The sequence below is a fragment of the Lipotes vexillifer genome, unplaced genomic scaffold, assembly GCF_000442215.2.
Source record: "Lipotes vexillifer unplaced genomic scaffold, Lipotes_vexillifer_v1.1 scaffold8, whole genome shotgun sequence".
Lineage (NCBI taxonomy): Eukaryota > Metazoa > Chordata > Mammalia > Artiodactyla > Lipotidae > Lipotes > Lipotes vexillifer.
Window position 1 is genome coordinate 3,639,767 of NW_006781519.1, and position 27,828 is coordinate 3,667,594.

General features: G+C 35.1%; 1 protein-coding gene and 1 pseudogene across 5 annotated transcripts in view; both read right to left on the reverse strand.

The window, feature by feature from the left end:
• Positions 1 to 27,828, reverse strand: part of PCDH11X (protocadherin 11 X-linked) — a 741,859-nt gene that overhangs the window by 658,317 nt on the left and 55,714 nt on the right. The window lies entirely within an intron of this gene.
• LOC103077534 (retinoic acid receptor beta pseudogene) lies at positions 11,873 to 27,623 on the reverse strand (annotated as a pseudogene).

Genomic DNA, 27,828 nt, shown 5'->3' on the forward strand with positions numbered 1-27,828 from the left:
AATGACTTGCTAGTTTACATATTTAAATTTCAGAGTGGGCATGAAGATGGTGGAAGAGTAAGACATGGAGATCACCTTCTTCCCCACAAATACATCAGAAATACATCTACATGTGGAACAACTCCTACAGAACACCTACTGAACGCTGGAAGAAGACCTCAGACCTCCTAAAAGGCAAGAAACTCCCCATGTACCTGGGTAGGGCAAAAGAAAAAAAGGAAAACAGAGACAAAAGAATAGGGATGTGTCCTGCACCACTGGGAGGGAGCTGTGAAGGAGGAAAAGTTTCCACACACTAGGAAGCCCCTCGTGGGGGGAGACTGCGGGTGGCGGAGCGGGAAGCTTCGGAGCTGCAGAGGAGAGCACAGCAACAGGGGTGTGGAGGGCAAAGTGGAGAGATTCCTGCACAGAGGATCGGTGCCGACCAGCACTCACCAGCCCGAGAGGCTTGTCTGATCACCCGCCGGGATGGGTGGGGACTGGGCGCTGAGGCTTGGGCTTCGGTCGGATCCCAGGGAGAGGACTGAGGTTGGTGGCGTGAACACAGCCTGAAAGGGGCTAGTGTGCCACGGCTAGACGGGAGGTAGTCTGGCAAAAGGTCTGGAACTGCCCAAGGGGCAAGAGACTTTTTTCTTGCCTGTTTATTTCCTGGTGCACGAGGAGAGGGGATTAAGAGCGCTGCATAAAGGAGCTCCAGGGACAAGCGTGAGCTGTTGCTATCAGCTCAGACCCCAGGGACGGGCAAGAGACACTAAGACTGCTGCTGCAGCCACCAAGAAGCCTGTGTGCAAGCACAGGTCACTATCCACACCTCCCCTCCAGGGAGCCTGTGCAGCCCGCCACTGCCACCGTCCCGTGATCCAGGAACAACTTCCCCGGGAGAACACCTGACACGCCTCAGGCTGGTGCAACGTCATGTTAGCCTCTGCCGCTGCAGGCTCACCCCGCACTCCGTCCCCCTCCGTCCCCCTGGCCTGAGTGAGCCAGAGCCCCTGAAGCAGCTGCTCCTTTAACCCTGTCCTGTCTGAGTGAAGAACACATGCTCTCAGGCGACCTACACGGAGAGGCGGGGTCAAATCCAAAGCTGAACCACAGGAGCTGTGCGAACAAAGAAGAGAAAGAGAAATCTCTCCCAGCAGCCTCAGGAGCAGTGGAATAAATCTCCACAGTCAACTTGATGTACCCTGCCATCTGTGGAACACCTGAATAGAGAACGAATCATCCCAAATTGAGGAGGTGGACTTTGGGAACAACAATATATATATATATTCTTTTTTTTTCCCCCTTTTTCTCTTTTTGTGAGTGTGCATGCATATGCTTCTGTGTGATTTTGTCTGTATACCTTTGCTTTTACCAGTTGTCCTAGGGATCTGCCTGTCTGTTTTTTTTTTCTTTTTTTAGTATAATTTTCAGCACTTGTTATCATTGGTGGATTTGTTTTTTTGGTTTGGTTGTTCTCTTCTTTCTTTTTTTTTAATTACTTAAAAAATTTTAATAATTATTTTTTGTTTTTTATTTTAATAACTTTTTAATTTAATTTAATTTAATTTTATCTTTTGCTTTCTTTCTTTCTTTGTTTCGTCATTTATTTCTGAGCCATGTGGATGACAGGCTCTTGGTGCTCCAGCCAGGTGTCAGGGCTGTGCCTCTGAGGTGGGAGAGCCAAGTTCAGGAAATTGGTCCACCAGAGGCCTCCCAGCTCCACATAATATCAAATGATGAAAATCTCCCAGAGATCTCCATCTCAATGCCAAGACACAGCTCCACTCAACGACCAGCAAGGTACAGTGCTGGACACCCTATGCCAAACAATTAGCAAGACAGAAGCACAATGACACCCATTAGCAGAGAGGCTACCTAAAATCATAATAAGGTCACAGACACCCCAAAACACACCACCAGACGTGGACCTGCCCACCAGAAAGACAATATGCAGCTTCCTCCACCAGAGCACAGGCACTAGCCCACTCCACCAGGAAGCTTACAAAACCCACTGAACCAACCTTAGCCACTGGAGGCAGAAACAAAAAACAATGGGAACTACCCACATGCAGCCTGCGAAAAGGAGACACCAAACACAGTAAGTTAAGCAAAATGAGAAGACAAAGAAACACACAGCAGATGAAGGAACAAGGTAAAACCCCCCCCAGACCTAACAAAGGAAGAGGAAATAGGGAGCCTACCTGAAAAAGAATTCAGAATAGTGATAGTAATGACCATCTAAAATCTTGGAAAGATAATGGAGAAAATACAAGAAACATTTGACAGGGACCTAGAAGAACTAAAGAACAAACAATCATGAACAACACAATAAATGAAATTAAAAATTCTCTAGAAGGAGTCAATAGCAGAATAACTGAGGCAGAAGAATGGATAAGTGACCTGGAAGATAAAAGAGTGGAAATAACTACTGCAGAGCAGAATAAAGAAAAAGGAATGAAAATAAATGAGGACAGTCTCAGAGACCTCTGGGACAACATTAAATGCACTAACATTCAAATTATAGGGGTCCCAGAAGAAGAAAAGAGAAAGAAAGGGACTGAGAAAATATTTGAAGAGATTACAGTTGAAAATTTCCCTAATATGGGAAAGGAAATACTTAATTGAGTCCAGGAAACACAGAGTCCCACACAGGATAAATCCAAGGAGAAACACACCAAGACACATATTAATCAAACAATCAAAAATTAAATACAAAGAAAACATATTAAAAGCAGCAAGGGAAAAAGAACAAATAACATGCAAGGGAATCCCCATAACGTTAACAGCTGATCTTCAGGAGAAACCCTGCAAGCCGGAAGGGAGTGGCAGGACATACTTAAAGTGATGAAGGAGAAAAACCTGCAACAAAGATTACTCTATCCAGCAAGGATCTCATTCAGATTTGATGGAGAAATTAAAAGATTTACAGACAAGCAAAAGCTAAGAGAAATCAGCACAACCAAACCAGCTTTACAACAAATGCTAAAGGAACTTCTGTAGGCAGGAAACACAAAAGAAGGAAAAGACCTACAATAAAAAACCCAAAACAATTAAGAAAATGGTAATAGGAACATACATATCGATAATTACCTTAAATGTGAATGGATTAAATGCTCCCACCAAAAGACACAGACTGTCTGAATGGATACAAAAACAAGACCCATATATATGCTGTCTACAAGAAACCCACTTCAGACCTAGGGACACATACAAACTGAAAGTGAGGGGATGGAAGAAGATATCCCATGCAATTGGAAATCAAATAAAGCTGGAGAAACAGTTCTCAAATCATACGAAATAGACTTTAAAACAAGCACTATTACAAGAGACAAAGAAGGACACTACATAATGATCAAGGGATCAATCCAAGAAGATGTAACAATTGTAAATATTTGTGAACCCAACATAGGAGCACCTCAATACAAAAGGCAAATACTAACAGCCATAAAAGGGGAAATCAACAGTAACACAATAATAGTAGGGGACTTTAACACCCCACTTTCACCAATGGACAGACCTTCCAAAAGGAAAATAAATAAGGAAACAAATTTTAAATGATACATTAAACAAGATGGACTTAATTGATATTTATAGGACATCCCATCCAAAAACAACAGAATACACATTTTTCTCAAGTGCTCATGGAACATTCTCCAAGATAGATCATACCTTGGGTCACAAATCAAGCCTTGGTAAATTTAAGAAAATTGAAATCGTATCAAGTATCTCTTCTGTCCACAACCCTATGAGACTAGATATCAATTACAGGAAAAATCTGTAAAAATTACAAACACATGGAGGCTAAACAATACACTACTTAATAACCAAGAGATCACTGAAGAAATCAAAGAGGAAATTAAAAAACACCTACAAACAAATGACAATGAAAACATGATGACCCAAAACCAATGGGATGCAGCAAAAGCAGTTCTAAGAGGGAAGCTTATAGCAATACAATCCTACCTTAAGAAAAAAGAAACATCTCGAATAAATAAGCTAACCTTACACCTAAAGCAATTAGAGAAAGAAGAACAAAAAAACCCCAAAGTTAGCAGAAGGAAAGAAATCATAAAGATCAGATCAGAAATGAAGGAAACGATAGGAAAGATCAATAAAACTGAAAGCTGGTTCTCTGAGAACATGAAAAAAATTGAAAAAACATTAGCCAAACTCATCAAGAAAAAAAGGGAGAAGACTCAAATCAATAGAATTAGAAATGAAAATGGGGAAGTAACAACTGACACTGCAGACATACAAAGGTCTCATGAGCGATTACTATAAGCAACTATATGCCAATAAAATGGACAGCCTGGAAGAAATGGACAAATTCTTAGAAATGCACAACCTGCCAAGACTGAAACAGGAAGAAATAGAAAATATGAACAGACCAAACAGAAGCACTGAAATTGAAACTGTGATTAAAAATCTTCCAACAGGGCTTCCCTGGTGGCGCAGTGGTTGAGAGTCTGCCTGCCGATGCAGGGGACACGGGTTCGTGCCCCGGTCCAGGAAGATCCCAAATGCCATGGATCAGCTGGGCCCATGAGCCATGGCCACTGAGCTTGTGCATCTGGAGCCTGTGCTCTGCAACAGGAGAGGCCAAAGCAGTGAGAGACCCACATACCACAAAAAAAAAAAAAAAAAAAAAAAATCTTCCAACAAACGAAAGCCCAGGACAAGATAACTTCACAGGCGATTTCTAGCAAACATGTAGAGAAGAGCTAACACCTATCCTTCTCAAAGTCTTCCAAAATACAGCAGAGGGAGGAACATGCACAAACTCATTCTACAAGGACACTATCACCCTGATACCAATAGCAGACAAAGATGTCACAAAGAAAGAAAATTAAAGGCCAATATCACTGATGAACATAGATGCAAAAATCCTCAACAAAATACTAGCAAACAGAAACCAACAGCACATTAAAAGGATCATACACCATGATCAAGTGGGCTTTATGCCAGGAATGCAAGTGTACTTCAATATACGCAAATCAATCAATGTGGTACACCATATTAAAAAATTGAAGGAGAAAAACAATATGATCATCTCAATGGATGCAGAGAAAGCTTTCAACAAAATTCAACACCCATTTATGATAAAAAATCCCTCCAGCAAGTAGGCATAGAGGGAACACACCTAAAATCATAAAGGCCATATATGACAACCCCACAGCCAACATCGTCTTCAGTGGTGAAAAACTGAAACCATTTCCACTAACATGAGGAACAAGGCAAGGTTGCCCACTCTCACCACTATTATTCAACATAGTTTTGGAAGTTTTAGCCACAGCAATCAGAGAAGAAAAAGAAATAAAAGGAATCCAAATTAGAAAAGAAGAATTAAATCTGTCACTGTGTGCAGATGACATGATACTGTATATAGAGAATCCTAAAGATGCTACCAGAAAACCACTAGAGCTAATTAATGAATTTGGTAAAGTAGCAGGATATAAAATTAATGAGCAGAAATCTCTGGCACTCCTATACACTAATGATGAAAAATCTGGAAGTGAAATGAAGTAAACACTCCCATTTACCATTGCAACAAAAAGAATAAAATACCTAGGAAAAAACCTACCTAAGGAGACAAAAGACATGTATGCAGAAAATTATAAGACACTGATGAAAGTAATTAAAGATGATACAGATTGATGGAGAGATATATCATGTTCTTGGGTTGGAAGAATCAACATTGTGAAAATGACTCTACTACTCAAAGCAATATACAGATTCAATGCAATCCCTATCAAACTACCAGTGGCATTTTTCACAGAACTAGAATAAAAAATTACACAAGTTGTATGGAAACACAAAAGACCCCTAATAGTGAAAGTAATTTTGAGAAAGAAAAATGGAGCTGGAGGAATCGGGTACCTGGACTTCAGACTATACTACAAAGCTGCAGTAATCAAGACAGTATGATACTGGTACAAAAACAGAAATATAGATCAATGCAACAGGATAGAAAGCCCAGAGATAAACCTATGCACATATGGTAACCTTATTTTTGATAAAGGAGGCAAGAACATATAGTGGATAAAAGACAGCCTCTTCAATAAGTGGTGCTGGGAGAACTCGACAGCTACATGTAAAAGAATGAAATTAGAACACTCCTTAACACCATACACAAAAATAAACTCAAATGGTTTAAAGAACTAAATGTAAAGCCAAACACTATCAAACTCTTCGAGGAAAACATAGGCAGAACACTCTATGACATAAATCACAGCAAGATCCTTTTTGACCCACCTCCTAGAGAAATGGAAATAAAAACAAAAATAAAGAAATGGGACCTAATGAAACTTAAAAGCTTTTGCACAGCAAAGAAAACCATAAACAAGATGAAAAGACAACCCTCAGAAAAGGAGAAAATATTTTCAAATAAAGCAACTGACAAAGGATTAATATCCAAAATTTATAAACAGCTCATGCAGTTCAATATAAAAAAAAAACAAACAACACAATCCAAAAATGAGCAGAAGACCTACACAGACATTTCTTCAAAGCAGATATACAGATTACCACCAAACACATGAAAGAATGCTCAACATCATTAATCATTAGAGAAATGCAAATCAAAACTACAATGAGATATCATCTCACACTGGTCAGAATGGCCGTCATCAAAACATCTACAAACAATAAATGCTGGAGAGGGTGTGGAGAAAAGGGAACCCTCTTGCACTGTCTGTGGGAACGTAAATTGATACAGCCTCTATGGAGAACAGTATGGAGGTTCCTGAAAAAACTAAAAATAGAACTACCATACGACCCAGCAATCTCACTACTGGGCATTTACCCTGAGAAAACCATAATTCAAAAAGAGTCATGTACCACAATGTTCATTGCAGCTCTATTTACAATAGCCAGGACATGGAAGCAACCTAAGTGTCCATCGACATATGAATTGATAAGGAAGATGTGGCACATATATACAATGGAATATTAGCCATATAAAGAAGCGAAATTGAGTTATTTGTAGTGAGGTGGATGGACCTAGAGTCTCTCATACAGAGTGAAGTAAGTCAGAAGAGAAAAACAATACCGTATGCTAACACATATATATGGAATCTAAAAGAAAAAAAAAAAGGTCATGCAAAACCTAGGGGCAAGATGGGAATAAGGACGCAGATGTTCTAGAGAATGCACTTGAGGGCACGGGGAAGGGGAAGGGTAAGCTGGGACAAAGTGAGAGAGTGGTAGTGTATATATGGACATATATACACTACCAAATATAAAATAGATAGCTAGTGGGAATCAGTTGCATAGCACAGGGAGATAAGCTCGGTGCTTTGTGAGCAGTTAGAAGGGTGGAATAGGGATGGTGAGAGGGAGGGAGATACAAGAGGGAAGTGATATGGGGATATATGTATATGTATAACTGATTCACTTTGTTCTAAGGCAGAAATTAACACATCATTTTAAAGCAATTATACTCCAATAAAAATATTTTTTTAAAAAAATAAATACATTTCATATTATCCCAGTAATTTGAAAAGGAGTTGCCTACATATAAGACATAAATACTTTTCAACAAAGTTTTGGACAGATATGTAAGTCTGATGCTAAAGTGTGGTACCAACATGAGTTTACTCTAATATATGACTATTCCAAGGCTGTTCCTCTGTCTTGTCTCCTTCAGGAATAAAGAATGTCTAACACATGGATCCAACATTAGTTCTACCCCATGTCAGTTAGCTCAATTGACATTCAAATCCATATGAACCATGAAAAAACCTGAAGCTTTTTGCCATATGTTATACCATGACATGAAAACAATGGGATAGATGAAAAGGGGAAATAATGATATATGGCTTCTTAATTTATCACCTTGCTACCTTTACTGTAGATATGTCCTATATACAAAAAAAAAAAAAAAATAGAGCTTTGGGATAATTGTAGTATCCTGAATTCCAAACTTACTTAGAATTATTTCCCCCTTGTTTATAGGGAAAAAATCTTGAGAAAATCCTTTGCTATCTCTCCCAAATGGTCATCCTTTGGTGAGAGAACTATCACTCATCTGTGTATCTCTCTCGGTAATTTACTTAAGCCTCTATTACATTAATGAATGTGAGTGTAGGATAAGATGGCATCAAGCTTCGTTTATATGTATAATCTCTAAGGACATAGCACCCAGCATATATGAATACATTAAATAAGCATTTGTTAGATGAATAAATGCATGAATTAAAAAGATAATTCCTATCGTAAAAAAAAAAAGAGAAAGAGCAAAGTTTGGTTGTTCTTGTTTTTAATTTTCAGTCTGTGCTTGAATAGGAATATACTGTAATTTTTGACTCAGGTTGCTTTTTTTCTTTTTCTTTAATTAAATTGTCCAAAAAACAATTTCAGAATTATTTTATAAAACAACTATTTTTTTTCTGTTAGGGATATGATAAGCTACAGTGTCAATCTCTGGTAAAAATTTATAGCCTAGTTGTAAACCTTTATTTTTGGAAGAAACAATGACAAGTACTTAGTTTGGTAAGTGGCCTGTGTACTGACAAAATACAAAACCCTACATCTGTCAAACACCCATATGTACAAAAAAAAAAAAGAGACAACAAAAACTCAGAGAAGAAAGCAACATACTATATGAATTGAATGCAACACATTGTATGTTGATTTTGGATCCTGGTGTCTTAAACTAGTTTGATCTTATGTACACAAAATTGCCAATTCCAGTTCAGGTTAAGAAAAAATTTTGGACTTTCTAATAACCTCATGTAATTCAAAAGACTTAATTTCATTTGTGAGTGGCATTTCTTCCTAAATTCAAAAATAAGATGAGTTTGCAAATCTAAGACAAAAACGGCTGAAATAAGCAAGATGTTATTAAGTTCATCTGAGACTTTAATTCTTTGTAGGGATTTGTAAAATTAAGGCAAAGAAAGTTGTTGTTGGATATGAAATTTCCAAGAGAAGTATTTTTGCTTTTGAAAAAAAATGAATAAGGAATATTCCTTGCCGAATTAAAAGCTATTTTTTTGCCTATTCTTCTGTGAAAGAATTAGCTGAACCATTGTACTAAACTTTAGCATTTTTGACATATGCATGTGCAAGACACCACTTCATTGCCTCTTGGAAGGTAATAAATAACACAGCAGCTCCAGAGCTGTAAATTTAGTACAGTTGCCCAGAAAATGCATACAGTGCCAGTAAGTACTAAAAATAGTTCCAAAGAGATTGGATTCTAAAACTGCTTACATAAAAGCTGTTTATTCTGTAGATCGAGGAATGCTGGGGGAAAGACTAAAAATTTATTTCTGAGCTTTACCACTGCTTGATTTATCAAGAACCAACCTGAATTTTTAAAAACAATTTCTTTTTTTTTTTACTGTTACTGATACATCTTTGGGCCAGAGAAATGCCAGTGTTTATCCGTTTGCATAGTTTCAAATGGATAAAACCACAGAGATATGGCTATTTTGGAAAACAATAGGGAAATAAATTTAATATTCTTAATACAAATACAATTGGTACTATAATAAATTTACTTTAATTCCATTAAAAGTTCATTGCTTTGCTATGGGCTGCCTAGAACTACTGAAGAGGATAGCAACTCTTTCTGAAATATTCAACATTGTGATGTCGTTTAGATTCTATGCACTATTTCAAGAACATTTCTTTCAGCATTCATTTGTAGCACTGTCAAGGGAAATACAATAAAAAATGGATTACATGTAAAATGACCTGAGCCGTTAGTCACATATTTGACAATAAACTTGAAGTCACCAAGTCCCTACCTACTTTAAAGTTATATTACAGAAAGGAAAGTCATGTATTTAAGAAAGTATCAACGCTCTTTGGAAGAAAAGAATTTACATTAAAATATTAACAGTACTGGTGTTAATCTTGGCAAAGCCATGCACAAGGTTTAATATATCATACGTTTATTTTATCTATTTGATATTTAGCAAAGACTGTTTAATAGAACAATGATATTGTAGCATATGGTTCTTTTTTTTTAATGTTAGTCCCAAGAAAAGTAATTCCTTCCATTGACTTTTTTTTCTTTGTTTCATCAGATTTCAACATAGGAACAGCTTGTTTGTTTTTCCTCTTTGACAAAAGAGTACATACTCGGGAAGGTCACTGAAAATGATTGTGTCTTGATACTAACTTCTGTCTTAAAGGATTTTTTGTGGTGATGTATGATAAATCTATTTCCTTTTTTATGGACATGTGTCACTATTCTGTGTCCTCCAACTAGGAGAATAATCAAACTACTTGATTATATTATTTGGAATAAGCATTCAGATTGAAATGTTTTAAAGTGTTAACTTAAGGGCTTCCCTGGTGGCACAGTAGTTGAGAGTCTGCCTGCTAATGCAGGGGACACGGGCTTGAGCCCCGGTCTGGGAAGATCCCACATGCCGCGGAGCAACTGGGCCCGTGAGCCACAGCTACTGAGCGTGAGCGGCTGGAGCCTGTGCTCTGCAACAAGAGAGGCCGCGATAGTGAGAGGCCCGCGCACTGCAATGAAGAGTGGCCCCCGCTTGCCACAACTAAAGAAAGCCTTCACACAGAAACGAAGACCCAACACAGCAAAAATAAATTAATTAATTAAAAAAATTAAAGTGTTAACTTAAATTCATAATGTTATGGCTGGAACAAAGGAGATTTTTTTTTCACCTTAAAAATAAATATATTTTATTCCTTGCCAGGAGACTCCATGGAAAAAGATAAACAGTATATGAACATAGAAAGCATTGTTAAACAATTTCAATGTACAAACAGAGCCAGAGAAAGTACATCACAGACTTGATAATATATAAAAAAAAAATTTCCACTAGTGCTTAAATGAGAACTAAGAAACTGACACTTGTATCTGTTAACCACTCCACCCCAGCCCCCACTCTGCTTCACAGTGATTGAATCAGGTCAGAGGATGCAGATTCTTTACCTGTGACTTTGGGAGGCAATGGAAACCCCCCCAGTATCAAGCAGGAATCAGGAAGGATACAGAGTTACATGGTGCAGGTGGTAGACTAGCCCGTCATTATCCCATGAAACCTCCCTAATGGCTTGTGAAGAGGTAAACAAAAACTTTTATTATCACGGAAAAGTGTTTCTGCCTTGGAGGCTATCATTACTGTAAAAATGTACCTCTAAAAAAATTGTGTAGTTATGTCATTAAACAAGTAATAAATCACTTTTAATTTAAAGTGACATCAACAATTGAACAAATGACATTTGATACCTGAACTGGCAGTTACACTATAACAGAATTCTCTCCTGCTAGTACAGTGAATTTGTTGTATACTTCACTGGGCAACATGAAAGAAAAGATGCGGCCTGAGAGCAAGCACAAGCTTCTATACTTACTAAAGTAGATCTTTAGCCTTATCTTGCCACACTGTACAACAGTTCCATTTCCTTACCTTGATGTCTTGGTCTGTGAAAGCAAGACAGTTATCTTTTTGACCCTTTCTTAACTGGATATGTAAGTAATCTGTTCCATAACCTTGGTGTCTTGGTTATTTGGAGTATGCAAGACCAAAGGAAAGCACCAAACGTACAGGAGAGAAAGAACAGAGCCATACTTCTGTATGTGCAGAGTCTTCAGAAGCTTAACCAGGGGGGAATAATTTTGACTGGGTTTTTGCCATGCAATCTTGAGTGTTCAAAGAGGAGAATAGAAGCTTTTAACTGGTTTTGGGTTGCATGAAATGGCTGATTTTTAGAATTAAAAAGTTTGTACTTCTAGGTAAGTTAGACAGTGAAGGGTATATATTGATACATATGAAAACTTCTTGGTCCTTCTTGAGTTTGAATATATTTTCAGTCCAAAAACTAAGCAGCAGTAAAAATGTATTTTCCTTGCATTTTAAATCCCAGGAGTGAAGGTACTGGGGAATGTCTGAAGTAGCTAGAAAGTGTCTTATTGCAGCAGTGGTGACTGACTGACATCGCTGTTCTCCATGGAGCTGGGCAAGGTGCTCGGACTGTGCTCTGCTGTGTTCCCACTTGAGCTTGGGGTCAAGGGTTCATGTCCTTCAGAATTCTCCAGCATTTCCTGAATGAGAGGGGGCATCGAGCCAGGAATTTCCATTTTCAAGGTAATTGCACTTTCTGCTCCTTTAGCACTGATGCTGTGATCTGTGATTTTCATGAGGATCTTTGGAAACATGTGAGGCTTGCTGGGCCGTCTCTTTCTGATATAAATTTTTAGTGCTTCCAGCAATGGTTCTTGTAGCTTATCTAATTTTGTTGGTTCCTCAAGGTCCTGGCGGTCTCCACAGATCAAGCAGATGGCACTGGGAAAACCTGTCACCGTGTCATCCATCTCCAGATGTAGGAGCTGGCTGGCGAAGGTGAATACGAGGTCGGTCAGGGGTTTGATCCTGGCGTTGTGCATCTGGGTTCGATTCAGGGTCAGGCTGTCCGAAAACGGCATGGTGTCTTGCTCTGGGGTATACCTGGTGCAGATTCTCAGAATCAGGATGTCCAAAACAGGCTGCCTTCAGCAGGGTGATTTGGTCTGCGATGGTCAAGCCGGTGAAGCCTGGTAGACGTTTAGCAAACTCCACGATCTTAATAATGCACTTGGTGGCCAGTTCACTGAATTTGTCCCAGAGGCCCAGGTCCAGTTGGACTCGATGGTCAGCACTGGAATTCCTGTCCCTGAGCCTCACACGTGCCCAACCTGTGCGTCATGACCGAGTGGGAGGAAACGCCCACCCTACTCAGCGGCTGCTACAACTCCCGCCCCGGGTGCCTCCTCCAAAAGAGATTTAATTGAAGATATCAGGGTGGTTATATCCATGAGAACAGATGGATATTGAAACAAATCCATTCATCAGTTTCCAATTTTTTGCAGTCTATTCTTCACTTAGTTTTGAAAAGCCAGGTTTTGACTTTCAGAAAAAAAGGGAAAATCTTAAACAAATGGCTAAATATGAGACATATATAAATGAAACAGAAAACAAAATCTGATTCATTCTACTAATGTCCTACTTAATCCTCAAAGCCCAGAAATCTCCTTTACTCCAAAAAAGGATTTCAGTTTCTATATCATATGGGAAGTCCATTTCTTCTCTGTGTCAGGGTGTCTGAATACTGATTAACTAGATGTCATGATAAAGATGGTGGCAGGGCTTCCCTGGTGGCGCAGTTGTTGAGAGTCCGCTTGCTGATGCAGGGGATATGGGTTCGTGCCCCGGTCCGGGAAGATCCCACATGCTGCGGAGCGGCTGGGCCCGTGAGCCATGGCCGCTAAGCCTGTGCGTCTGGAGCCTGTGCTCCACAACGGGAGAGGCCACAACAGTGAAAGGCCTGTGTACCGCAAAACAAACAAACAAACAAAAAAATACAAACAGAAAAAAGATGGTGGCAAATTTTCTTGAGAGAAGTCAATGACAAAGTTGTCCAAAGATTACATTCTCTTGGAAATGGTTAATCATTGCAAGAATAGCTCAAATCCTTTGCTCTGTGGGGAATGGAGTTTCAAATGGGCAGTGACTAATAAGAGATGGTTCATTCTAATCGAGGCTTTGCTGAATAATTGGAAGTCATTAATGCTAATGCTATCAATGGATGAACAGACAAATCTTGTGGATGATATATATATATATTTTTTGTTTGTTTGTATTGTTAGTCACTAAAACATTGTTCACATTTGTTAACGAAAGTACCAGATTTTTCAGTGATCTGGTTTGTGAGAGGTAGGTTGTAGCCCAACAGTTGAAGCAGATCATCATGGAGGTGGGGGCAGGGTTTGTTGGAGGATGGCCTGAGAAGGGCAGCAAACCTGGGTCTTTTTTTCCCGTGCACATTTCAGACAGACCAAAGAGTATATTTTTTTTTCCCTAATGGAAGCGAAGGATTGGCAACATTAGACATGGCTTTCTGCAGTTCAGACTTTAACTCCAATGCACATTCGTCTTTGTGGGTTAAGACTGGGCAAGGAATGGAGGCCATGGGATAGTTTTGACATGCCTCTGGATTAAGAGATAATTAAAGAGAGAAAAAAAATCAGGGCAGACAATATTAGATCATGCCAAGACAAAAGTATCTTGTCCACTGAATCAGATAAAGCTCCAGGCGAGGCCATTTATAGTCAGAGTTCTTTTTATAATCCAAGGCTTACCCAGTTGGTACTGACCATATGGGATATATCTTGAGACATTAAGAGGACCTTACCTCTTACCAATCCTTTCCTGTTTTAATTTAAGGGGAGGAGAAACTTATCCCTATTTGCTTAAGTGTTTTTCTGATTCTATTTTAGAAGGAAGTACCATGTCCTCTGAGATCATTTCTGATTCTTCATTATTGACCATGTTTTTAGCAAGATGGAAACATGAAACCCAAATTTCGCTGATGTTTAACAATTCATGAGTAGCATTTTTAATATCATCAAATAAGTGATTATCATTAGAAAATTCATGATTTTCATCATCAACAGTATCATCATCATTGCCATTATCCTCATCATATTCATTACCATGATTGTTGTAGTAATTTTCCTCCTCTTATGGTACTACCTCTTCTGTATAACTGGCACAGTTCCACAGGCCAAGACAGGTATCTTTTACAGAAACACAAGGAACCAACAAAGTCAAAATAAATTTTAATATCTATTAAATACATAAGCTATTGCTATCTAAATGAATTATCAGCATAGTAGATGACAAAAATATTTTTGCCACTACTTTCCAATCAAAAAATCATGTCTTCTTCTTAAAGTAGCCCCTCCATAGGAAAACAGCCATCAGTGTTCTATAAGCATAACTATATTTATATATTTAAGGAGTCTTAGCCTACTCAAATTTACTAGACATATTTAATATCAGTAAATACTATGCCCATGACACTGATTCCAGGAGTGATTTAAATTATGTCTGGGATCATTTTGAATCAGGAGAAACAATGATATTTTCAAACTATTAGTAATTTTTTTTCCCCTCAGGTGCACTGAATCACACTTTTTAATCAGGGTATCAATACACTATAATATCTAAACTCTATCCAGAGAATAGTAATGTTTATAAAAGTTCTCCAAAATTAATTAAGGTTATGCCTTGAAAGGCAGAATGAGTATTTTTATACCATGACATCTAACAACTATGTCAATCAATGAAACAACTGAAACTCCCAGTCTTATTAAGTTAATCAGTTCTTTACAGACACAGCAAATGACAAACTTAACTAAATTGGTCCCAGTTTCACACATTAAAGCGTAGACATTTTCAATGACGAATATAGCAGTTTAGATAAAATTATTGTAGGCATACGGTCAAAATATATTTTCATGCCTCACAATACTAAAAGAAAAAATTATAAAATTTAAGAGCTAAAAACAATTGATCATAAATAAACCCATTAGTAAAGACATTGGCTTAATAAATGCTTCTTTTAACAAGATAGCCATACTAGTGCTATCATACAAGGCAAACTGTGTTACATTCTTATACTGTATCTTCAAACAGTTCTTAATTTGTCTAATGATAGAAGATGTTAATTTTTATCATTTCTTATCCTTAACAGTAGCAAATAGTTTTTTTTCAAAGTTTACTATTTTAACATTAGCATTTAACTATTTTAACTAATAATTTTTATACAATCATGAAATCAAATTAAAAAAATAATGATTTTACTACTGAAAAGAATAAACCTTTCTTTACTAGCTGAGTTCCCACAATTTATAGCATTTTACAAACAAAAATACTTATGCATATTAATTTTATCCTTCTAATTTTTATTCTAAGATTGGAAATTAATTTGACAAAGGACACATTTGTTTCATATAAATATTCAATTTATAAAGTGGATTCATTGAATAAGTTAAGATTTTGTTAGTGTTAATAATAAGTGTATTTTCTTGATATATAATAAAACAGAATAAATATTGAAATACTTTTGTGCAATTAATGAATTGTTTATCCCATCTGAAATTAGAAGAAAACCATCTCTCAAGTTACTTTGCTCTATATTCAGCATAATGTTCCCCTTCTAGTTACATAGATAAGAAAGTAACTTCTACCCTGAAAATTAATTATAATATTTTTGAAATTATAAAAAAGCATTATTACTTCATAAAATCTCTATCAAAGGTGATAATACTTTTTTGGGGGTGTAGGAGTTTATTAATTAATTTATTTATTTTTGCTGTTTTGGGTTTTCGTTTCTGTGTGAGGGCTTTCTCTAGTTGTGGCAAGCGGGGGCCACACTTCATCGCGGTGCACGGGCCTCTCACTATCGCGGCCTCTCTTGCTGCGGAGCACAGGCTCCAGATTCGCAGGCTCAGTAGTTGTGGCTCACTGGACTAGTTGCTCCACGGCATGTGGGATCCTCCCAGACCAGGACTCGAACCCGTGTTCCCTTCATTAGCAGGCAGACTCTCAACCACTGCGCCACCAGGGAAGCCCGGTGCTAATATTTCTTTATGTGCTAATACTTTTCCACTTATGACTCCTAAAGTTTAAGAAACTGTTCAAATTGCATTTATTGTTTAAACATTTGTGAAGTATTCTGTCATCTGGAAATGGTCATCGTTTGAAGGTTTGGGAAAGTGTTCGAAACACCCTGACTTGTCCCTGGAGTTACTAAAAATAAAAAATATCTGCTCCTACCACACTAGGCTGTGCAAGGGTGGGCTAAAGCAGTAGTTCTCTGCTAAGGAAATTCCAACCCCCTCCCCGACACAGGGGATATTTAGCAAACTCTGGAAATATTTTTGGTTGTCACATCTAAGCAGGAGGGTGCCACAGGGACTTAGTGGGTAGAGGCCAGGTATACTAATAAACTTCCTTCAATGCACAGGACAGCCCCCATCCTGTCCTACCCCATCTCACAAGAGGGAATTATCCAGCTCCCAATGTCAATAGTGCCAAGGTCAAGAAACCCTGGGCCAACACACTGAGAATTATGATCCTAAAAGGAAAAGACTAAATTGTATCCAAATGCGAAGTTTTACTCTGAAATCAATATAACTACAGTTATACTTGTAGGATCCAGCAAATAAATAATCAGAAGAGCCTCAGAAATATAAATGGAAAGAAACGAATCACATCTGTGCATTAGAATCATTTGTACAAACATCACTTTTCTATGGTAGTAAGCTGACTATAAACATATTTTCATATAGACTATCTTATCTTGTGGTTAATTGTATTTTTAAAAACTCTGAGATCACCAGTAAGTAATACCTAATTTTATGAAAATATAAATAGTTTAAATGTTTCCAGGAGGAGAAGCTTTTGACTTTATTTGTATGCTAGGCCAGAATAGCAGCAAACTAATTTCTATTTGTGACCAATGGAAGTACTATTCAAAATTTCCAAGGTTTACACAGTAGCTTGAAATTATAGGTGGTAAAATCAACACACATTTAAAATGTAATACTTGAAATTAAGTGAATCCAACTAGTGTCTAATGGTCAGATCATCTGATACAGAACTGGAGAAATTTGATCTTTGGTTACCAACTAAAATTTTAAAATCAAGTTCTGATTCAGGTTCCAAGACACGTTCTTATTCAATAAGAGCTAAAGCTATAGATGACAAAGAAAAACTGAACATTATGGGAAATATTATATATACATAGAAAACATTATTCTATTTATCTGATATGAATAAATGTCCAACTCTTTATTTTATATTTGTTAATTTAAACATGTTATTTTTTAATTATGTTAAACAATAATTGTTTATTATTTTAAAAAATGGTGAATATATTTGATCTGTGACAATATCATATGAAAAAACACAGTGGTTTAAACATCTAGGGTTTTGTAGATATTTTCATAATACTATAATTCTTAGAGTTTCATGCATTGCTTACTGATTTATTGATGTACAGTCAGTAAACATATGTTTATGACAAAATATAAGAAATTTTCCAGAGCTCACTACATATCTTGATTAATTTGTATCATATTGAGAAATAATGGATAACCCAGTGGACAGTACAGGAAAAAAACAAGAGCAAGACGGCAGAATTATCACTATTTTCACTCTACCAGAAAGCTGCTGTACTTAAATCCCTTACTTATTATAATAGCTGCTGTACTTAAATCCCTCACTTATTATTCTACTAAAAGAGCTGTCATAGATGGCAAAACATATGACAATTCTTGACAGTTAAGGGTTATAAAATAAATGCTTCAAAGTATAAAGTTAGTAGAAAGGAGTTTTTGGTTTCGCTCTCTTTTGAATTGGGACATTTTCGGGGTTTTACCTCCTTTTTAAATACCTACATTAAATAAAGTTTACCAAATAAGGTCATAAATAAGCAAAGGTATTTTCAGTCCTCGTGCAGCTACAAGTCTTAGTTTAAAAGGGTGGGATGAGGGGGACAAAAAGAGGTACAAGTTTAACCATAATAGGAAAATACTGTGCATTTGGAAAGCCACATCTTGATACGATTTTTAGAATAAAATGTTCTCAAATTCAAGTTCTAAACTATAATGTCCACAAATACATTCTGTAGCATTAATAAGTTACTTTGATTAAAGGATGATAATTGGGCAATGTGGTAAAAGAAAATTGTTTTTTTTATCGTGACTAAGAATTAATGTAAAGGTCTTCTATGTCAAAGCCAGTATAATATTACATTCCCCCTCTGGAAATCAAAGCAGAACTTAAAATTGTTGGTATCCACAGCCTCTGTACATTTTCACAACCTCAGTAAGCCAATAGTTAGAAGAAAAATGGTTTAAGAAAATAAAAGTCTTCAAAGTGAATGTAGCTACATCAAAATAAATTGTTAAAAGAGGAATCTTTTAATTGTTAAAAGAGGAATCTCTTTATCAATGATGCCCAGTACATTGAGGTTTGTGATACCTAGAAAGTCCAATTTGAAATTCCCTTTAAAAATCCCTACTATTCTAAATAAACACAGCAATTTGCTTTGACTATCCTCTTAGAAGGGGGAAGATGCTGCTCCTTGTAAAATATTCTATATATAATAAAAACCAAGGACAAAGCTGCTACAACACTGATCAGAACTAGAGGGGATTTTACTAATAACAGGAAAAAATGTCTAATGGAGATGTGAGTTTATCCAATCCCATGAATAATTCTGGAATTTAAAGAAGTTTTCTGGGAGCCTTTTTTTAAAATTGAAGTATGGTTGATTTACAATATTGCATTAGTTTTAGCTGTACAGTCTGGGAGTCTTGACATACATTTGCTGAAGTAGAAAATTTCTAGGAAATATGTTTAAAGTATTTTGGAGAAAAAAGGTAATGGGAAAAGATATGATTCACTTAAATATGATTATTAACTATAGAATAACAAAGTATTGACTACAGTTTAGAATGAATAATTTATATAGAATTATGATCAATTACTTTCATGCACATAATAGCAAGGACAAGAAGCCTGAATATTAAAGTGATGCTCAAATTATGTTTTAATTATCAAACTATAATTTAAGGTAATCACAATTTCTCAAAAATTTGACAACCTTGAGATATATATTTTTGAAGTATAGCAAAACCCTATCAATGATAGTAGACTGGTAAACATTTAATAAATACTGGTTTTAACTTCTGAAAAAGACATTCTCTGATCAAAATCATTTGTGGGAGGAGATATGGGGATATATGTATACATATAGCTGATTCACTTTGTTATACAGCAGCAACTAACACAACATTGTAAAGCAATTATACTCCAATAAAGATGTTAAAAATAAATAAATAAAATAAAAGCAGGTACTAAAAAAAAAATCGTTTGTGATTTGGTAAACTGCCAAGAGGTGGAAGGAAAACAATTAATATAAAGGAATCTAATAATAAGGAATTTGCATTTTAAAACATCATTACTCTAAAATCAAATGTATACTATTAAACCATTGGATTATTAAACTAGCTGAACTCTGTACCACATTTTGTATTTAACTTGATTTTTATTATCACCAGAATTATTTAGGTTTGTAGTGATTGCTATTAACTCTATTACCTAGATACTTGAATCTAATTCAGTTATTTTTATTAGGGAGTATACTAAAATATTCAAGCTATCTCTAAGAATTAAAGGCAAGTTTCAAAATAAACATACTTGAAATGTGTTTACTAATTCATTGAATCGCTTTGCTTTTCATGAATAATGTCATATAAAAGAACAGTAATCCTGATATGCGCAATTGACTTTTAAAATAGAATTCTGCATCATATCTGTTTCTATGAGTCAAGGCATATAGGACAGTTAGGGGGTGAAATTTAAATTTATCTTTAGAAAAATGATTAGCTCAATTAGAATAGGATATGGGCACTCTTAAGTCACCATCAGAATACACCTGATATATATATACAATATGTAATATATAATATATAATATATATCTCCTGATGCTGACCTAAGTCCCCATATTTATCTATCTAAAAATATATATTTATACTTAGTATGTATGTAAAAAAACGTTCAAAACCCTGAATGAAGTCCAGGCAAATCCATGAAGAAAACCAAAACATGATGCAAAAATAATTAAATGATTATTGGTGACATCATATTTTTTAATGTTGGTGAATGGAGAAACAACAACAGAGTACAATTTGATACTGCATCCAAGTATCCATTATTATTCTCAAATCAGTATAATGAAGGAAAATATAAACTGTTCTTTTAAAAGGATTTATGAAGAATATGTCCATGCAGATAAAATCACTATTCTTCTCTTACAAAAACCACTCAAGGCTCTTATCTACAATCTAATTTTTAGTTTAAAAAGATGTGCAAGAGGTTCTCTAACTCATCAACTGTTTAGGCTATACACAAAAGGCATCTAGATAAATAGGTACTCAGGGAAAATGGTGTAGAAAAGGAGAAATGGGGTAACACATTTAACTTCTTAAAACCTTAATTGTTTAGAACCTTGGCCAGAGGCTAATCCCTCCTAATTTTTGTGAGTCAAAGCTTGGAAGCAAAGGACAGATAGCCTTCATATATTTAAATAATGATTAAGGAAATCATATGTCCAAAATAAAAGAATTTTTAATGAAACTACATCTGCTTTCCATGCCATTCTCTTGCCTGTTTAGCTTTAATGAACACTACATGAGATGAACAATGCGAGCTCAGAAAAGGATTCACCCTACGTAAATTTGATGATAGCATGTCTGCTGCCAGATATTCTTCACAAGCCAATCTTTTGCCAATTGAGCTAACTCAGAATTGTTCACCTGAGAAGTGTTCAGCTAAAATAAATGGAGAGTCCAGTTTGAGTTTGTGCAAGAAATAGTTTACTTCATTAATATGCAGGAAGTGGCAGCTTTCTGGCTCCCTTATGGAAGGGAGTTGAATATCTAAGTTAATCGAATATTCATTACTTTAGGAAGAATAGGAAACATAAAATGGCAAAGAAGAAATTAGAGATTTTGGGTTTTATGTATTGTGACCATATATTCTTGTGTCCCTGTTTAATTATTAAGAGGTACCTTTTCACTTTTAAACTTGTCCTTATTTGGAGGATGAATTATGTGGTTAACCTCATTTTATACAACGAAAGTAAATAACAGAAAACCAGGTGAAGATAAAATAGAGGTTAAAACATATATATACACAAAGATATGTATAAGGCACCCAAAGATAATTCTCTTTTTAATCTACAAATTGAATCTGAACTCTACACGTCAAACCGTTTGTCCACTGTGTCTGTGGAAATCATTTGAGAAAGCAACACCTAAAGTAACTACAAATATTACCTAAGCAATAATCAAAATAAGCAGTTATCTTTTAAAGCAACTAGGACAGCAAATCCAGTTATTTATGAAACAGAAATTGCTAATGTGTGAAATCATAGAGTTATGCAGTCAGTTATGTGCGGGGAAATAAAGCTTCCAATAACATAGAAACACAAAATACAAAAGCTGTTGTCAGTAAAAAGAATTGTGGATAACTCATTGTGGCAATGCACTGCAAATATGGGTGAATCAACTATCACTAACCCATTGGAGCAATTAAGTTTAAGAAAGCTTAACAGTTGTGGCAGATGAAACAATTGTCAGTAAACTGTGTAGCAAACCATGAAGATACTTTGAAATAACTCTTGAGGTTATCTAAAACAATAGTTTATGTTTACTTATAGCTGAATCTAATTAATACACTATGCCTTAAAATGGGGAAACAATACAAAAATAATTGCTTCACCAAATACCACAGTTGTCTCGTAATATCAGGGAGCTATTTGGTAAAATGCTATTTTTACATTAATCAATACTCAAATAAGGCCAGCCACTAGATTGTAGGGTATGTAGAAGATTATCTCAGACAAGAGTCAATTTTTTGCCTCAAACCTTTAACAGTCTGGATTACAGAAGGCCAGACATAGTTAAAATGAGATTACTATTTACAAAATATCAAATAAAACAAGTGGAGAAAAATTTTAAGTTACTTTAAACTATTTAAATTTGCCATAATATGATTATATTTGTGTAGAATATACATCTCAGGAAGTCATGTCTATTAGATAAATAACAAAAAATCAGATTTCTAAGAGTTAAAGGGATTAAAATGTCAGTTTTATTAATCTGGCTATTTTGCATGTAAACTGGTTTTCTATGTGAGACCTCTAGCTTTATAAAAATCCATTCATTTTACCAATTAGGTATTTGATCTAAAGCATCATTTGAAGGACTAAAGCAAAACTCAAAGCAGCTAAATATGCCTGAAAACTCAAGACGGGTTTTCTGGAGAAAATAGATTTCAGAGAAATGTCTAGAATCCTAAAAGCTACAGATGGATAAGCTAGTTCAGCCTATATAGAAGCCATCCAACAATGTTTCAACTCAGTGCCATATATATACCATCCCCAATGAGGAAATTTTCACTTTTCCAGTCCCATGAGTACTTCTAGTTAAAGACATTCCCACACCATTCCAATGGCTTCCGAAGGCTTAAATATGATAGGATGGTCATCGCTACTTCTTCGACTTAGAAAGTTCTAGACAGGTTTTGGAATCTAGGATAATGAGGTATTTGAAGGGGTGATATGGTTTTGAAGAAAATGCTATGGCTATCTGTAGCTGATCCTTTAGGAATCACTTTCCTCAGAGTAAAATTAGAAGATTTGAAGGCCTCCTGAAACTCACGAAATCTGTTAAATATTTAAGTCCTCAGAGAAAAAGCAGTGTGACACCACTAAATGAAGTCAAGAATATAATAATCAAAATCAGAATTTTATAGTTTTTTTGTGTATTCAACCAACCTAAGTAGCCTTCATTTCATATTTACTTATGGAAGGGAGTTGAATATCTAAGTTAATCGAATATTCATTACTTTGATAATCTAAACACGATTATATTTTCCTACTTTTTGATAGCTCTATGCACTCTCATATTCATCCATACAATCATTCAGTGACTTCAATAATGCACTATGTTCAACTAAAATTAATCTATAAAGTTCTACCCTTCTTTATTTATAATCCATTAAATTGTTTTTTTTTTTAATTTTTTCATCACTGGATTGTTTAGAGCATCACTTTGCTCTTCTGTTAACTATTTACTTCATTATTTTCCTTACTGACAGCAAAGCTCTTCTTGTCCCTGACTAAGCTACTTTAAATGGATGCTTCTAAGCAAACTCTTGTGCTCAGTGAATATAAGGGCCCCCTACTAAACCAGGAAAACACACTAGTATACATGAGAGTGTAGTTCTAGCAAATATCCTGCTGTAAAAATGACTTTTAAAACCTATTTAATTTAGAATGAATAAAAATTCATATTTGTTATTATATATCTCTCCTACAGAATCCACTGCAGAAAGACAATTTTCACTGACTTACAAGAAAAGAAATAGGAAAATAGAAAAGAGTTTTCAGTGTGAAAAAGAAAAGACAAGATAGGACATCTAATTTTTTAAAATGGCATATGAATGAGATGTAAATAAAGCAATTCCAGATGGTAGAAGCTGTATATGAGAAAGTATTCACATTAGCAATATCATAGTCATATGGAGGGCTAGGAGGAGGGAAAGACAAATGAGGAGAAGGAAACATTTGATTCAAGAGACAAGTTAAAGAAGGTAAATGGAATTTTGTTTGTTTTAAATTTAACTAAGTCAAGAAATAAATGTGGAGCCAGTGGCACTAATTGAGAAAGAGAATAATGCTGTCATATTTTCCTCTGTATACATATATAAAATATGTGTGAAAAGTTTAGGTTGTAAAATAAGGTTTTTAAAGAGTATAGAGCGTAATTTTAGAAAAATTGGAGGAGACTACAATCTTAAACCATAGAGCAAAACCAGTAACTACTGTTTATAAAACACTTTTCTTCAAGGCACTCAGCAAATTTTATGTATTTTTCTTATTTCATTAATTTTTATAATATCCCTGCCTGTTAGATAAAGATAATTTTATTTTTACCATTATATAGAAGAGGAATTAGAGGCATAGACGACAAGTTTAAGAATTAAGATAATAGAAGGGCTCATGTAATTACACCACTAGAACAGGAATTAACATTTTCATCAAAAAGATTTTAGATCCAGTCTTGAAATTGTTTTTCAGATAAATGTTGGCAGAAAGTATCTCTGCCACAATTGCAGACCTAGTAAAAAATAAAATATCATGAATTAATGAGAGTGCTGGGTGAAAATCTACTGAAAGTAGATTGGGAAATTTTAACTTGTCTGAAACTGTGAACACTTAAATATAATTCCATGTTCTTAATGTCAGAATGACCAATTCAAGATAAAATGTTCTTTTAATATGATAAATGTTTTCTTCTTTACTATCATTAGTGTAGAAATATATTCCCCATAATGCCTTGTTATTAAGCTCCCTGGGGACAGTGACTATTTTTTCAAACGTATTTTTATCCCTCAAGGCTTTGTCCGCTGGGCACTCATTAAGTATATGTTAAATTTAGATGACTGGAATTAGACTAAGATGTTAGTTGGTAGTCAGTTACCGTTACAACTAAGAAAATACTTAATAGAACAGCTTTCCATTCTTTAGAGCTTTACTTCATTCTATTGGAGAAGCTTAAAATAATGGAGTTCTATATTTAAAATAAGCAAAAGGATAAGAGATGTTCATGAGAACATCCTCCATAAAATAAAATTCCTGGTTAAGTGAGATCTCAAGGACAAATGTAAATTAGGTGAGATAACCTAAAACTTCATTTTACGCATTCAACTTTTAAAACTCCTTGTTTTGTTGAATGAAACAAAGTTTAAAAGTAGTTTTTTCAAAAGGTTTTTTAATTTCTATTTCCTATTCTATAACCTTATATTACTTTTCTTAGTTTACCTGCAAGTTTACAGACATCTACATGCAGCAATTAAAATATAAACATTCTTTCACTGTGTTAAAAAAAAAAGCAATAGGTTTCTTATGACTGATTATGTAGAATTACATCTTACATTTCACAGCAAATGAAAAATATATGGACAGCTATAGTTTTATTGTTTTAGTTGCTAAAAGACACATTTCTGTGTGCATGCATGTGGATATTATATTTTGATGCACTGAGCTCTCTAGTAATGAATATTTAACTTTTTACGAAGAAAAACAACCATTATCACATAATTGTGGAATAATATTGGTGGAGATATATTAATTTCTGCAAGCAAAAGACCAATGTATAAAGAACACTTCAAAAATAGTTATTTAAGCTCTGTGTTTTAAAATTAAATTGAACTTAATACTTTCCATCTTCTGGTACCTTCTATGTGCATTCAGAAACTAAGACATTTCAACAAAGATATACTAAAATTTAATTTGTGGTCAAAGCAGTTTATTTTCTCTATTATGCTATTGAATTATTCACACTTTTTTACTGATTTATGAAGATGACTAAACTGATAAATGTGAAGGGAGAATACTAATTTCTTTTGTATTTGATTTTGAAGTGAGAACTATTTTTCATATGCATTTTATATTTTTTGATAAAGAATAATTCAAAATTAGTCCAAATTCACATAAAAGCATAAAGCATAAAGTTTGGTAAAAGCATAAAGCTATTTAAATTATTTTATTGATCGAATTAAGTCAAAATCAGAAATTTCCCCCCAAATGACCTTATTGCTTTTATCATCACTTCTGAACAAGATGTTATCACCTCTGGTACAAAAGCTTTACCAATCCACCATTTTTTTTGGTCTAAGATTGAATGAAGGATCATAATTGAGTTCACTAAGAGTGTTGTTATACAGTCAGTATAATGTTGTATAGATCAAAAAAAATAATTTATGCTGAACTAACTACACACATTAGAATGCTTATTATCTCAGATTATTAGCATCGATCAGAATTATGGGAGCCAAGTAGATCTGTATAACCATACCTCAAGTTTTCATGAAAGAGTTCTATAATTTTGTTGTATAATTAAATATATATTTAATAGATTTTAAGTCTTTCCCTTTGGCAGGCACAAAATTAAACATCAAATTGGTTTTTATTTAGATACAGTGAACAATAGAATAACAGATCAATAAACCTGTGCCTAATAATAATCCATGTAAAATTTAGCAGCATTTCTTATAGCTAGTTGTTATTATCAGGTCAAAGGGCAGAATGTGAGTAAATTAATCAAAGTTGGGGAGATACATTTGCTCTTCAGAATCTTAGTTTATAAATTCTAGAATTGAGCTATCTAAAATGTCCTACATATATGTGTTGCATGTGGGACTATTAATAACACATGTATTTAATGAAAGACGTTAGTGGACTATATTAACCAGGACTCTGATAATAGCAATGATGTCAAAAGTTATTTAATCCTATTAGCATCACAATCTCATTGTAATAAGATCTGACAACATTAATAAAGATACATTTATGAAGAGAATGAGTTTTATGTTGTCATTTTTCCCCACTGGAGGTGCACTTTGATAATAACCCCTAGCTTTCAGGGACCTAACAGTCATTAGCATTTGACTGTCATCTTTTTTACTTTTTAGCACAGATCAAAAATGTTAATCTGCACATCATAGAATTCAGAGAATATAAAATCAAGTTATCTTAAAGCTGAAAGGGTGAACTTCCAAATAAAACTTCATTTTATAGTTGAAAACTGGGAAAATCATTATATTCAAACTCTTCTGAATATCTTTAGAGGCAACTTTGCTTTCTAAAGCAGTTAAATACATTGTTTGTTATAGCATGTTATGTATATTATAGCATATTATAACATTGTTTGTTATAGAATATTATGCCTGCAATGGCATTAATGAATTTTACTCACTCCTCCTGATACTACACACTACGTTGATCTATGGATACATATGATAAAGAAATATTAATTCTTTTAAAATAATAAAGTTTGCTTGCTCTTTAGCTCCACGACATATTATTTGATGTCTCATTCTTGGCAAGTGTATTCAAGGTTACTAAATCTAATGGTAGATAGAATTTTCACAATTTGAATTTTCAAATCCCAGATTTCAAAGCAAATCTAAGTCTAACCTAAGTTTCATAAATCCAAACTCTTGATCAACAGGCAAGATGTTTAGTTCTCATTTAGTTTTCAAAGTAAAAACCAAATATATCTTATTTTAAACAAAATAGAAACAAGGGCCCAAACTTTGATTATGAGAAAAGACTCTGCCCAAGATTAATTTTTTTTGAGGTGGATGCTTTATGAGATGGGCAAAAATGTGTGAGGGCTTTGAGTCGGGTCACAAATCTGAGAAAAATTTGATCTTCACGCTCTGTCAGCACAGTCAACCTTTGAAACGTCGTCATGCCTGCCTCAAGGGGACCAATCAACACACTGCCACTGGGCTAGTATAGAAATATTATTGCTGATATATGTGAGGGAAGATGAAAATCTGAAGCAGAAAATGAAGACATATGCAACATCATTACACAAACTAATTTCCCCTGAGTTCCAACCATGGAAAGAAGTAGATCCCTGTGGTTTATATCCATATCCTGAGTCAGATTGGGT